Raw genomic sequence first — 12,501 nt, 5'->3', positions numbered from 1 at the left:
CAGATTATATACATATTTTTTTTAAAAGACAAATTACCATAACCTGGTAGCTACTGCACTAAAAAAGTAAGTTATCATGTACTAGCTACATTGTTAGTGACTTGTAAACTTTAACTCTGTTTACACTTGCTCTTAGTATCAACGTTTTCATAATAATGAACTTTTTTATGATGACTTTTGAGGATGACTTTTGCCTAACAATATGTACCATCTCTTTTAGACAGAAGATCAACAACTAAATTAGGAAAAAGATACTGTAACTTGCTAGTGAATTACTTATTTCCAGTGTCACCAGTAACTTCACTTTTTCTGTACTATGATGAGAATAATTCTACAGGGACTACTCTTATTATGCTATAAATTTCAATATTATTTCAGAATGAGTAATTTGATTTTCAAACAAAGCTGAAAGCAATGACTTTTTTCTTTTGGGTGGAATAAGGCACTGGGTAGACGAAAAACTATACAACTTTTTTGATTAAAGGTTAACAAATTATTTTCAGTCTTGAAATATGATATAAACTGAATGTCCTTAGAGGTTGTCATGCAAAATTACAACAAAAAAGTTACAGTGTGCTTCTTGCTGATATTGCCAGTGACTTGATTCCATTTCAGGCGTGTAAGGTTTCTTATCTCTTGGGGAAATGATATGCTTCAGTTTATATTGCAGATCTCCAAAAGCTGACTTTTTTCATGCTTCTAAGAGACTGTCAGGAGTTAGCCGACTGAAAAATCACAGAAATACTGTTTGTTCTTCCAAGAGTTGTTTTGGCAATTCTCTGCTGTATTGGAAAAACTAACCCAAGGGACAAAACTCTGTCAAAACATTAATGTTATCTTGGAAATGAACAGAGGGCCTAAATCATTGAGTTCCAGCCATATTTGTAAGAGTGGCCGGAGTAATGATTGATATGTGCATCACACAAGTGATTTGGTGGCAATAGTCTAGATAAGATAGTGAAAATAAATTTGGATAGCTTGGTTATTTGTTCTATGGTCATAAATAAAGCATCACTAAATATTTTTATCAAATTATTTGGACCATTATGAATTTAATGACTATTGATAAATAACTTGAAAGAGCGGTGACTCATGGTCTCTTGGCCTTTTTAGTTCACTTGGTTTGTGTCAGCAGAGATATTACTCAAACAGCAAACTTTAAAACTTAAATGTTACTATTTTTAGCAAAAATGATAATGATTATAGTAAAGGAATTCCACTTTACATATGTAGAACATTTTCAGGTTACTTTGCATTCTTATCCCCCATATGATCTTCATAGTAACTCTATGATATAGGATAAAGTATCACTATCCCTATTTTACGGATGATTAAACTGAAGTCCAGTGAGATATTACAAAGTGCTCTGGCCATAAAATTGGGAATAATATTTAGACCAATTACATGAATTTTTGAAGGCTATATCCCAATCTGCCCATTCCTGACCTCTAAAAGGCAAAAACTCTATTATATCAGGTCACATTAATTGAGACAGATAAAAAATCAAGGCACTACATACTACACAAATTGTCCCAAAATGTCTATGATATGTATTTAACCACCAATTTATGTTTAATAATCACATAGTATTTGTTAGACTCAGTCTATACAATAGGGGTTCTCAAAGATTACATTACGAGCTGTATCAGATTTCCCCGGGCATATTTTCCAACACACTCATGCTTCAAGACTATGTCTGTGGTATGGTGGAGCCTTTTACTTGGTGAACTACTCTCACCACTGCGAGCGTGTCATGACAAGCCAGTGACAGGGCAGAATAAATGATAAAGATCAGGGACATACATTATCCTATTGAATGTTAAATTAAGGATATAACAGCACATAGGTGAAGTACATAAAACGGGAGGTCCATGATTAGAAATACTGCATTAAGATCTTACAGTCCTTCAGGGAAAAAATGGCAAGGGAAAGGCAAAGTTCCAAGTCTCAAAGCCGCTAGACTACCAGAGGTATGTCCACAAGAGGAAATGGCAGAAATCCATTTTTTTTTTTTTTTGCGGTACGCGGGCCTCTTACTGTTGTGGCCTCTCCTGTTGCGGAACACAGGCTCCGGAAGTGCAGGCTCAGCGGCCATGGCTCACGGGCCCAGCCGCTCTGCGGCATGTGGGGTCTTCCCGGACTAGGGCACGAACCCATGTCCCCTGCATCGGCAGGCGGACTCTCAACCACTGCGCCACCAGGGAAGCCCCCATTTTTTTTTTTATTGAAGTATAGTTGATTTACAATGATGTGCTAATTTCTGCTGTACAGCAAAGTGACTCAGTTATACACACACACACACACACACACACACACACATATATATACATTCTTTTTAAATATTCTTTTCCATTAAGGTTTATCTCAGGAGACTGGATATTGTTCCCTGTGCTATACAGTTAGGACTTTGTTGTTTATCCATTCTTAATGTAATAGTTTGCATCTATTAGGCCCAAACTCCCAGTCCATCCCTCTCCCTCCTCTCCTCCAAAGAAGACATACAGATGGCCAGACAGCACATGAAAAGATGCTCAACATCACTAATTATTAGAGAAATGCAAATTAAAACTACAATGAGGTACCACCTCACACTAGTCAGAATGGCCATCATTAAAAAGTCTACAAATAAATGCTGGAGTGGGTGTGGATAAAAGGGAACCCTCCTACTCTGTTGTTGGGAATGTAAGTTGGTGCAGCCATGATGGAATATCAGCACTATGGATACAGAGAAGGCTGCTCTAATAGTGATAACACTTTTATATCACTTACCAAGTATCAGGACTTGATCAAAGTTTATAATCTTGATTATTCCTCGCTCACACTCAAAAAGAAAATCTATTTACCATCCTATTATCATCCTCATTCTGTGGAACAACTCTCCTAAGATCACAATCTCTAGCCAGTGCTTCTGATTTTAACAGCTACACTATATTGCTGCTCAAACATAAGACTTGGGACATTAACACATGATACCTATTAATCCAAAGGATTGTGTGGTGAAATAAGATTGAGGATACTGGTTAAAGTTCAGTATAACTGATATTATTAAGCAGATCTCAGGACATTTAATTTGCAAAGGGCATGGTGAATCTCTGGCAGGAGAGGGGTATATATACATAGTGTTTCCCAAAATTGTTTCCTGGGGTACCACATGGGACCACATTCCACGGTGTAAACTTCAAGAAAAGCTGCTACAACTTATTAGCGTAGCCAAAATTTGTATATATTCTTGATAGAAAAGAGTTTTATATACATACTACAAATATGCCCTCTGATAGGGAAAAAAAAAAGTTTTAAATCTAATCACTTGCTTATGGCAAACTATCAATGAAAAGTTACTGAAATCAGGATAAAATTGCCCCTTACTCAGTTGGAAAGTTCCCACCATTACATGGTGAGAGTATTTTCATTGCTAATGAACCAATTTGAAGGTTCACCTCTGAAAGAAAATAAAAAACAAAAATATTTCTTTCTTCCTCGAGTCTGAAGCCTTCTGTCACTCAGCTTAGATTCTCAAAACAATTCTGTTTTGCAATTCACATATAGTAACTACTGTATGCTGCCGGGTAATGGATTAATTCATGCATATGTTTTAAACCCCTCCACAGATTATAGGTTCCTGAAGACCAGAAACCTTGTTCACACCTAACAAATTGTCTTCACAACACCTGGGACCGTAGATGTTCACTGATTTGTTCATGAATGAAAAGGGATACATATGTAACAAAATTATTTTAATGTGCCTTTACTTTCTTTTTGGCAATATAATTATATCCTCCCCATCTTCCTCCTCCTCTACATTACTAACTATAAATTATGGGAAAATTAAAATTAAAGAAAGCAATGTTTTTGTATTTTCTTTACTCCAAAACTTCTTTCCTTTTTTTTTTTTGATTGTTCTAGTTCTCACCCATTGAATCACATTTCATTTTATATAATTTTTTAATAATGTGGATCTAATTTTTGTCTTACATTTTCACTGTGATATAATTTTATATTGTATATATTCTTTTCAATTATCATGTACAATTTTGAAAAACAGTTTATTTAAAAGATGCACCATACTTTATTTAATACTTACATCAGTATTAGCACTACTATTAGGTATATATGTCACGTACTTTTTTTCCCCTATTACGGATGTCAGTAACCCTGAATTCAATCTATGCAATTATAACCAATTCAAAGGACTCATGAGGAACAGGACAATCTGGTCAAAAGTAGACTGAAGCATGGTGAAAATACTGTGAAATGTTTCTATCTTAAATTATTAAAAATGTGTGTAAAGTTTAAATAAAGAAACTCTGGTTCCAAAATTCCAAAACATGAGTAAATATATTAAAATTTATTTAGGAAATTAATTGTTTTATTCCAAATTGTAGACAAATATTTACTAGAGTTTGCTGCATTGAATCTTATGTCATTCAGGGTCATCCATCATAGGGAAAGGAAATAGAGTTTAAAAAAGAGAAAGAAATTGATAAGAAAGAGGACTGAGAAAACATTGGTATAATCTCAAGTAGTTTTTAAATAGACTGAGGGAAACTAAAACATAAAATTATAAGCATGATGTGAACTCTAGATAAAAGAAAATAGCAGCACTGACATGTTGATCTTGACTTTGCACAGCACAGTAGTCTTTCCCAAGTGAAGCACCCTTGAGTTTAAATCTCAAGTGGGTGTTTATACTATGAGAGTTGATAGAGTAATAATGGAATTTGAGAGGCCAAGTGGCTCCTCTAACATGCCTATAACTTGGACTGCTATTTGTCTTCTGTCTTATCTTCCATTCTCGCTCCTTTGCTCTTCCTTCCTTCTTTCCTCTCTTATTTCTTTCTATTTTCTTACCCTCGAGGGCCACTCAGTAGATTAGACCCTGTCCTCCAAGCTGGAGGTACAAGAAAGAACCTCTGTCCCTGCTCTCATGGATCTTATATTATAGTAGGGGAGACATATAAGACAAATAAATAACCGAACACAATCATGACAGAATAATAAAGAAAAGGAAATGAGGTTCTGTGGTAGTGACTGGCCAGGTGTTTGTGTGTGTGTGTGTGTGTGTGTGTGTGTGTGTGTTGGAAGGGGTGTGGTTTCTGCTGTTTTAGATGGAATAATCTGGGAAAGCTAACTAGAGTAAGTAATATAAATATTCTAACACATGAACAATACAGAAGACTCAGATACAGGAAGATTCTGGGTAAAATTTTTCAGACAAAAAGCAAAACAAAACAAAACCAAAACCCAGCAGGTGCAAAGATATCATGGCCAGCATGAGGTTGATGATTCAGAGCAAGAGGAAGGCAAGTGTGGCTAGAACACAGTGACTATGCTTGAAAAGAAGTAAGTTCTATATCTTCCTGTCCTCTAGGAACATAAAGCTCTGTATGGCAATCAGAGAAACCACTAAACTACACCTTCAACAGCAAGACTAAAAGGAATGATTATAGAGCCAATTGAACTGATTTTTGGAAGCATCAGAATATTGCAATATCTCAAATGAGCACCGTGGAGCCTCCTTTGTGTCTCCGGGTCAAACTCTAGATTCTCAAATTAATTAGACTGAAAATAAATAGATAAAATCCAAAGTGTGTTGCCTAAAGAGAAATATTAGTTTTGTCAGAATGAATAGATAGTGTAATGCTTATAAAATTTGGCTATTCCTTAGGAAAATATTCCCAGATCACACTATTGAGATTTTCAATAATTTGAGAAGTTAATGAGGGATAAATCAGGCTTAATTTTTTAGAAAATCTATTTTTCATCAAATTTACTAAAGCAAAGTGTACTCCCCAAATTAAATACAGTGTCTGCTTATAGAATTGAAAAGAAAAACAGTGACACATAGGGCTATGATGATACTTTGTATTTTCCAGATACTCACAAAGAAAACCCAGAGTGAGCATTTTAATGTCTGTGCTTCTTAAAAATAAAAATTAAGAAGCAATATAGATTAAATTTGGCTAAATTTTCCATGAAATATATAATTCATTGAGAATGAATGATTTCTTCTTTTCTGTAAAGACACTAGAATTTTAACGTTCCATATTAAAAACAAAATCTGAGCTGGAGCCTATAAAAATGTGACAAGGATTGATAACATTCTGAAAAATAGCACAGTTGCATTTTATATAATTGTCCTCAAGGTTGGCTATAATTTGACTTGGATTACAGATCATGTTTGATTTACCATGCATCTTATGTTCTGCTTCATACGTTTCACAACTTATTTTATTCAAGGATATCTGACCAGATTTCATAGCCCTTGAGAGCACAGAATACATTGCTTCTTTCCCATAATTTTCTGCAGTCTGTATTCAAGAAAATTCAGCAAGTTTTCTCTAATAACATAATTTCTACTCTGATGTTATATAAGTTTTGATTATATCACTAGGATGAAATAGACTTTTTTTCTTTGAAAAGTTATACTAATTTTCAAATTTTCTTTGAAAATTTTCTTTATGAAATTATACTAATACCCACCTATATTTTTTCTAGTACTGTAATGATTTCTATTCTACATATAAAATTGTTTTTGTGTAATGTGTAATATAGAAAAGCAACTTTTTTATTTAGCTGTAATGAATGGTCAGTTGCCCCAACACAAATTAATGGTTAATCTGTGTTTTCAATATGAAATACCTTTATAATATATTCAATGCCTCACTTATGTCAATAACATTACTTAGCATTTGGTGAAAGCTTAAAATGTTCTAAAATCTTTCTTATTTTACCATTATCCTATTTTTTATACACAAATCTATATGGATGGTACTATTAAAATCCACATTTTACAGATAAAGATCCTGAAGTGTACACATGTTAAGTAAAGCTGCCTAATGTCCTGCAGCTAGAATGTGACAGAGAAAGTAAAGTTTGCACAAATAAAAGTGGTGGAAATGTTAATTAAACAGTATTTATTGAGTATAGTTTAAATAAACACATAAAATTCTTAAAAATACTTGAAATGTTTTTTATCCTATGTCTTTTAGACATTTGCCTTAAAGGTTAAACAATACCAGACACTATTCTAAGCATATAACAAGTTTTAATTCATTTAAACCTCAAACCCACCTTAAAAGATAGTTACTGGGAAGAAACTGAGGCAAAAAGGAGATAAGTAACTTCCCCAAGGTCACGTGGTAGATAAGTTGCAGACCCAGGTTTCACATCTGGGCAAACTTACACCAGTGTGCATGCTCTTAATTACTGATTATATCCAAATCTCTTCCTTTGATTTGTCTTAATAATCAAGATGTTTTTATATAAAGATGAAGAAATTAGAATATGCAGAATGAGATGTCTTTTTGAATATAATTGTATAACTAGAAAATCCAATAAAATTCAGAAACCAGTTAATATTAAAGCAAATAATTTGGTATAGTATTTCTATATATCAGCAATAGCCAGTCACTAAATACAATTTTTAAAATTCCAATTCAAACTAACACATGTGTAATTTTTTCAACAAAATCAACTGCTTGCTTAATATATTACATCCTACATTTTTCCTTTGAAATGTGTGGTGATATCATATAGAAAATCATTTATTCAAAAGATTCAATGTTTCAATACCTCTAATGAGGAACATGCAAGGTATATGAGCGAAGAATCAGGGAGTTCTCAGAATGAAGATGGTAATTCAGTTGCTTCATAGAAAAGGAGTACAAAGTTTCCAGTGGTAAGATAAAGGAATAAGTCCCAGGCAGAAGAAATACATGTACAAAACAGATAAATATAGGAATGCACAGCTTGCTTTTTATTCAGAAAATGTAAATGTTTTGCTATTTTTAATTTTTATTTTTCAATTATTCCTACTTTTTCCTTTATTACTATATTTCCTTTCTCATACTTTTCTTAGGATTCATCATGTTTTAATTATCTGAGTTCAAATGCCTATTTTTTGTTAAAATGTTCTTTTTCAATAAAGTTGACATTTAAGGCTTTATCTTTAATTACAGCTCTAGTAACTTTTGTCATAAGTTTTGACAAAATATTTTCACAGTTTGTAATTGTGTAAATATGAGGTTTGTAGCTTTGCAAAACAATTTTTGACAAACTATTTACCTGGGAATATATTTTCAGACTTTAAAGTGATTTTTTTCCTTAACTATTTGCTATAAATTTCTAGATTTATTCACTTGTTATTTGCTACTATGACCTGTATGATTTTCTCTTTTGGGACTTTTGTGTTGTAGCTTTTATGCTCAACTTTTGAAAAATGCTATATAAAATGTGATAATGTTTCTCCTACCCTTGAGATTTTATGAATTTATAAGCACTATCTTTTAAAAATATGTTTCATCTATAATGCCCATTTTCTTGTATTTTATGAAGTCTAACATTTAAGTTTAGAACTAAATATTATGCAAGCAAACTCAGAAAATCAATGACTTCAGCCTGTATGGAGTATTATTGAGTTTCAAGAGTAAAATATAATTAGTTGAAGTTAAGAATTTTGCACTAGTTCTATAATTCCAGGCGTTTTTTTGTACTTATTTAGAGTGTATTTTCTTTTTTATGAATACCATAAAATTATTAGTAGTTCTCTAGGATAGTAACTTAAATTATTTTTAGAATATTAAACTTAGGGAGATTTATTTTAGCATTTAAGCTTACCCTAAACTAGGACATGCGTAAGTTTCTTTAATAAAATTTAATCTTGAAAAATATCAGGTTAATGCCATTCTGGAAATGTGTTGAAGAACTAACATTATTTTAAGTTTTAGCATGAGAATATAAAAAGCAAAATTTTCATGTCACATTTATTCTGTAAACAGTTTTTATTTAATCTTGGAAAAATTGAAGATGTAGTTAAAATTTAAGACTGATTTGATTGATAATATACACATAATATTAATATGTTTCATAAACACGTGAAAATTTGCTGTTGACTCACCATCATACAATGAATAATTATGGTTTATGCATATAATTATAATCACCTCATGACAGTTATTTAGTTTAGGAAGGTTATAAAAATCTGATGTCTCTCATTAGCAATAAATTTATCATTTGTATACAAAAATCATTTTCAAAAAATTTTTGGCATAGTTTTACCTTATGTACTATATTTAGTCCTACAAATGCCTTGCTTACTCATACTGAAGACAGAAAACTTAAAATGATTATCAGAAGTTTCACAGCTAATAAATGGAAAAGGTGATTTACCTTAAATAGTCTGTTCGGATGAAGGCAGTGGTGATGGATCATCTAATGTCTTGAAAGAGCTCCTGATACCTCTGGAATCAGGATCCATGATGCTATAAAACATATGCTAATTAACAATTCTGACGATCAAAAAATTGCAAATAACATTGGGAGCAAATATAAAAGTACTATAATTGAAAATTAATAATAGCCCTTAAAGTACATATATAATAGTATTAGTCAACTTCTCTAATCTTTCAGTAAGATAAAAAATATACAGATTTCACTTAGTAATCATTTATGTCTACTTAATCTTCTTTTATATGTTCGTGTCCTTAAACAAGAAGCAAGAAAAAAAGGGAAAAAACATCTAGAACTTAATGACCCATAAATTAAACAATCTCACAATATTCTAGAATTAAATGTCGAGGTTAAAGTAAATTAGACAATTAGCAAAACAAAAAATAGCAATTAAAACTTTTCCAAGAAACAAGTACACCAGAACAAGGTTATGTCACATGGGGAAGAGGGACTGGCTGCTCAGAAACCCAGTAGCATTTGCTTTGGTGGATTCATCACAGTTCAAGGAATGGATAACAGTCTCCCAGGATCAGTTTGTTTGCAATTTAAGAGGAAAGCTGTCTCTGTGCACAGACTCATACTCACAGCAACTGATGGGTATAAACCACTGATATGTATGAATGAAAATGTCATTGTTCATTTACACAGAGAAATTAATCTGTCGAGTGAATCAGAATGTTTAATTCAGCTTCTCTAGCATATTCTCTTTCTGTAGGGAAAATACATTGGAAGAAACCTTCTTAAGAAGTTTAAGTGGAGAACAAGGAATCAATTAGCTGATTTAAATATCTTTCAGGTAAAGTCTAACCTGTGCAATCGGATTGCTAATGTTGGATTGGCCAGAACTCTATCCACTTTGAACCTTGAACCATGCTAAATGAGCAGAATCAACACACTCTTCCCACCCCCCACCTCGACTCTCATGATTGGTCACTTTTCTACCATTTTAATTTTTCTCACGTGAAGAACATAAACAAGTTTTCTGCATAGCAAGCAGTGAATCTTATATCATAGGAATTAAAGTGCTGAACTTTACCAAACTAGTCCATTACTCACTTATTCACAGTATCTTGTTTTACTCTCATTTATGGCTAATCCTGTATTTTCGATACACATTGTATTAGTTTAGATTTTAGAGTAAAATCTAATTCTGGCTTTTGAGGGTACCTCAATTCAGCCCATATTTGTCTTTCATCTATTAAATGTGATTCTTTTTTTGTTGATATTGAGTTTCATAAATATTTTCAGAATATTTTGAGAATTTGTAGATATGCACACATATTTTATGGATATGAATCTATAGATACATATTTTGATATAGATAGATAATGTCTCAGGAAGTCAGAAAATACTCATCCAATTTGTGTCTGCAGTAGGCATATGGGTATACATAGCAATTGGGTATTTTTTAATATTGATTCACTTGAAGTTTTTCAATTAGTATGTGAAAAGTTATTCATAGTTTACTCATTTATTGAAAAAAAATGGTCTTCAGCTCAACAATAATTACATGCTGAATTAAATTCTCTCTTTACTTCCTTCCCCTCACCAACCTTTAATGAGATTAGCTGGAGTATTTGGAATGCAAAGTGATATTGTGTAAGAAAAGAACAAACAAACATTTTTATGTAGCACACTCTCCTGCTTTGGGATTCTCTCTAGTGAAGGTTATTTAACCTTAGCTTAATCAAATAAAGACATTTTTCTTTGGAGAGATGCCTTGTTGCTGTCTACTCAAGGTAGTTCACTTTTCATTTTTGTATATTGAAATGCCTGTTTTATTTTTTAATCCAAAATGTGTTTATTGGGATGGTTTCCCGTTCATCTTGATTCAAAGTGCTTTTAGTGCTGCTTCCCTTGGAAGGATGCTCCTTCTGTAAGCCTTGCTTTCCCTCTTGTGGGCTAGCAGAGGACAGTAGAGCAGCCAACACACAAAACTACTGTTTGTGTATGGCTAAAGATGGTGGTGATTTTATAGCATCCTGGATATTTCACATCCATGAAGTAGGGATTGGGGTTCTGCACCAGGTACTTCTTCTTGTGTTTCCTCTTCTCTTCTGGAGAGGGATGAAGAAGATTATTTTCAAGAGGCATGTTCTCCTAGGGAGGTCATCACCAAGTGAAAGGTTGAAACGCCTCTGTTTCAACGTTGGTTAGCTCCACAAATGTTAATATTCTGAATTACACATATTACTTTATTTTTTTCCTTTGAAGTATATTTTTATTTTATTAATTTTCAAGGGCATCAGAGGCTTAAAGTAGCAGTAGCAATTACTACTAATTAATCAAATAATGGGGCTTTACATATACACTTTATGGAGGAGACTACTAGCTGATGTCAAACCCGCTAATTTTTCTGTCTGGAAACATAGCTCCACTACATTTTTAAGACTCCAATGAAATTAGGAATGGTCATGTGACTGAGTTCTAGTCAGTGAGTTACGCACACAGTTAAAATTTTCTTTCCATGATTCTATCTTCATTTGTCTGGGTGGAATGGAAACAAATACTAGAGTGAACTTGAGAGCCAGGTGTTGGTGTGACCACAAGATGGAAGTATCCTGAGACTCTGCTTGGACTCGATGAATATTCAGCTAATAAGTGTGAAATCTTAGACTTAAACAAAGATTTTCTCACTCCAAATTATTACTATTTTGTCATTTGCCATGTTGTCAAATATGGTGATTTTACAGAATATTTGAAAGTTCAGTACCTAGAGTCAGAGAAACCTGCATTTACAATGATTCCAATACTTACTAGCTGTGTGGACTTGGGAACATTTCTTAATCTTTGCCTTTTTTTTCTATCTATAAAATTGAAGTTATAACAGTTTTTACATTATAATATAGGATTAGGTGAGAATATTTAAGTTAAAGGCTTACCAGAATTCTTTATACATAATAACCATAAACCAATGAGAGATTGTTTGATGTTTGATATGAAGTCCTCCAAAGAGTGTAAAATTTGGGAACTACCTTCTCTCTCCTAAATTACATACTCCTTTTGCCCATCTTTCTTCATTTATGTCAAGCTTTTTATATAAATATATGGTTTTCAAATGCATACGTATCAAAATTCTCTCTTGGACTTTCTTCTTTAACAACAAAAAAGAAATAGAAAATTTAAAAATAACATGCAGAATTAAAAACAGAGTATCATGTTAAAATACATGTAATAAAGGTAGGTGGTGAAATATATATTCTTATATACATTACATTCTGTTTGGTAGTTTTGTAAATAGTGGAGAAATGACTGGTGGATGAAAGGTAGCAT

The 12,501-nt window shown here is 32.7% G+C and overlaps 1 pseudogene; it reads right to left on the bottom strand.

Moving 5' to 3' along the window:
* Positions 1 to 11,070: 11,070 nt before the first annotated feature.
* Positions 11,071 to 11,322, bottom strand: LOC136136338 (small ribosomal subunit protein eS27-like; annotated as a pseudogene).
* Between the last annotated feature and the right edge of the window lie 1,179 nt (positions 11,323 to 12,501).

This window comes from Phocoena phocoena, chromosome 16 (genome assembly GCF_963924675.1).
Source record: "Phocoena phocoena chromosome 16, mPhoPho1.1, whole genome shotgun sequence".
In the NCBI taxonomy this organism is placed as follows: Eukaryota; Metazoa; Chordata; class Mammalia; order Artiodactyla; family Phocoenidae; genus Phocoena; species Phocoena phocoena.
This window is presented reverse-complemented; position numbering and strand designations above follow the sequence as displayed.